Source organism: Lagenorhynchus albirostris, chromosome 16, assembly GCF_949774975.1.
Source record: "Lagenorhynchus albirostris chromosome 16, mLagAlb1.1, whole genome shotgun sequence".
NCBI classification, from domain to species: domain Eukaryota; kingdom Metazoa; phylum Chordata; class Mammalia; order Artiodactyla; family Delphinidae; genus Lagenorhynchus; species Lagenorhynchus albirostris.
This window is the reverse complement of record NC_083110.1, coordinates 6,797,304-6,800,846: the sequence shown is the minus strand read 5'-3', so window position 1 is coordinate 6,800,846 and position 3,543 is coordinate 6,797,304.

The following is a 3,543-nucleotide window of genomic DNA, read 5'->3' as shown; positions in this document are numbered from 1 at the left end:
GTCTCGTGGCCGGGAGTCTTTATGCAGCTCAAGGCTTGAGCTCACTTGCTCCTGGGTGTGACTGCTTGGTGTGACTGCCTTGAGGTTTTGCTGACTAAACTACTCTACCATAGTGACCCATGGGAAGTGACATGATCTTTAAAAAAATATGGATGAAAATCCAGAAGACTATGTTATTAAATAGACCCAGATGTTTTTAAACACCTTGCTTATTAAGGTCCTTTACAGTTCACAAAGGTGCTTAAAAATGTCTTACTTGTATTCCTCAGATTTTTAGAATTTTTTTCCCCTGTGCCACGTGGCTTGCGGGATGTTAGTTCCCCAACCAGTGATCAAACCTGGGCCCTCAGCAGTGAAAGTGCCAAGTCCTGACCCCTGGACCGCCAGGGAAGTTCCCACCCTGTCTTCTTCATTTTATATTTCAGTGATTGATTTTCCAAAATAAGGTCTGCATTTTTCCCAATATTACTGTGTGTTTCAGATTACTTTTTTTGTTGTTTTTTTTTGGTGCGCGGGCCTCTCACTGTTGTGACCTCTCCCGTTGCGGAGCACAGGCTCCGGACGCGCAGGCTCAGCGGCCATGGCTCACGGGCCCAGCCGCTCCGCGGCATGTGGGATCTTCCCGGACCGGGGCACGAACCCGTGTCCCCTGCATCGGCAGGCGGACTCTCAACCACTGCGCCACCAGGGAAGCCCTCAGGTTACTTTTTACAGGTTGGATATTGTTACACTTCCAAACAGAGTCTATATTTTATTTTCAATACGATAGCATGCCTGGGCTGCATCTCTACTACTAGGTGATACAACTGTCTCAGAACTTGACTCACAGAGTAGCTGCTTGAAAAAGGCAAAAGCTGACCACAAGCCAGCTGTTGACAAAGTGAATTCTGTGTTCCCGTGGAGTCCTTCATTCCCTGCATTGCTCTAATGTCAGCACAAGCTGGGCAGGGAGAAGGGTTTTTGCTTCAAGCCAAGGCTCCGGGCAAACAGCTAAGGAAATGAGTGCCCTCCCTCCGCTGTGGCTGGCGCACTGCAGGCCCCTCCCCGTGGCACAGTAGAGCTGTTCTCTTTTCTCTGGTGTGACTGCTTGCTTGCATGGATCTTAAAGGCAGAGCTGCCTGGGACCAGGGATTCTACAGACATTTTAGTGAAAACAGGCCTTTCAGTTTTTCATCTCAGATCCCTTTGAAATATCTTTGAAAGCTCAGGACTTAGAAATATCTCAGATGCTGGTGAGGATCAAATTTGGATACCAGACACCATACTGTACATACATTCATCCCTTCCCTTCTGCGGCCCAAGTTTTATTATTAGATGAGCTTGTGTACCAGAGAAACTTAGAACGAGAGCTTCCCCAGAATACTTGTCACTCACTCATGTGGGCTATTCCTGGACAGCCCCACCGAGACCCCTACAACTCCCACTATATAGCTTAGGTTGAAATATATAGCTTAGGCTATATATAGCTTAGGCTGAAGATGGGGTCACACTACATTAATATTCAGTTCTGATTCCAAATATATGACAGGCCTATGCCTCTCAAATTAGTTTACATTGTGAACTGGGGAAATGATTATGTAATTTTTACAAGTCTGATTTCTCGTTGCATAAAATAGCGCTTTATTTTTTTAAATTTATTTTAGTGAAGTATAGGTGATTTACAATGTTGTGTTAATTTCTGCTGCACAGCAAAGTGATTCAGTAATATATATATATATTCTTTTTCATATTCCTTTCCATTACGGTTTCTTACAGAATATTGAATATAGTTCCCTGGTCTATACAGTAAGACCTATCCATTCTATATATCATAGTTTGCATCTGCTAACCCCAAACTCCCAATCCATCCCTCCCCTCCCCTCCTTCCCCCTTGGCAACCACAAGTCTATTCTCTATGTCTGTGATTCTGTTTCTGTTTTATAGATACGTTCATTTGTGTCATATTTCAGATTCCACATATCATATGGTATTCATCTTTCTCTGCCTGACTTACTTCACTTAGTATGATCATCTCTAGATCCATCCATGCTGCTGCAAATGACATTATTTCATTCTTTTTTATGGCTGAGTAATATTCCATTGTATATATATACCACATCTTCTTTATCCATTCATAAAGTAGCACTTTACTATCAGGATGCCACATCAGAATGCACATAGATATGAAATATTCTGATATTCCGGGCACAAAAGTCAGGATTTAAATAAAATCTCCCAAAGTGTAAAAGATATATAACCTCTAACAACTGTTGACCATGAGACCACAGGTCATGGAGAATTCTTTCAGCTCCTGTATTCTTCCCCCTCATTTATTAAAAAAAATTATTGAGCAGCTACTGTCTCAGGCACTTGGGAATACAGAATGCTAAAATGCAGTCCTCACAACTTACTGAACTCAAAGTATATTTGAGAAGACAAACAAATTACAAAAATAACGATAGGTACTGGGAGTTAAGGAACATGGGGAAGACTACTGTATTCGATTGTGTGCTGGCTTGTCTGTCACACTCACTTGGGATATTCTTTTCCTATTAGTTGATAAAAGAGATAATGCATACTTTTTTTTTTTTTTTTGCATTACGCGGGCCACTCACTGTTGTGGCCTCTCCCGTTGCGGAGCACAGGCTCCGGACGCGCAGGCTCAGTGGCCATGGCTCACGGGCCCAGCCGCTCCGCGGCATGTGGGATCTTCGCTGACTGGGGCACGAACCCGTGTTCCCTGCATCGGCAGGTGGACTCTCAACCACTGCGCCACCAGGGAAGCCCTCCATTATGGTTTATCTCAGGGTATTGAATATGGTTCCCTGTGCTGTACAGTAGCACCTTGTTGTTTATGCAGTCTATATGTAATAGTTTGCATCTGCTAACCCCAAACTCCCACTCCGTCTCCTGCCCCACTCGGCAGCCACAAGTCTGTTCTCTACGTCTGCTCTCTCACCAGTTTTTACGCATGCTCTTTCCCCTCCTAAAAGAGTGCTTCTTAAACTTTAATGTGCATAGAAATCACCTGAGTATCTCGTTGAAATGCCAGGTGTGACTCTGAGTCTGGGGCGCGGCCTGAGATTCTGCATTTCTCACATGCTGGTGCCGCTGGTCTGAGGAGGAGCATATGGGCCGAGAACTCCCTGCTGACCCAGCCTGGTTTCTGGACACATGGATTTTATAGACTGCTGCCAAAAAGTAAAAATAAAGAGCAAAACAATAAACTCTTTCAGGGACCAACCAGCTCGCCAACTTTTTATTGCCATTTAATTGGTCAAGAAAGGCCATTAAACATATCCATGGCTCTGCTTGCCATATCATAAAGAAAGGTGATTTAAATTCCCAAAAAGTAGGAAGGGCATAGTTTCGGAATACTAGAGGACAATCTTTTGATTTGAATAAACTCAGCTTTGCGGAAAAACTCACTACATTGATCTCATTTTAAAAATTGTGTCCTAGATTGGGGGCACTAAAAGCAGTTAGGAAAAATTGGCCTGCCTGAAGCCTGCTGAGGCCTTTAAGTCTGAAGTCTAGAGTCAGCTTTTCCAAGATGTCTTTTCT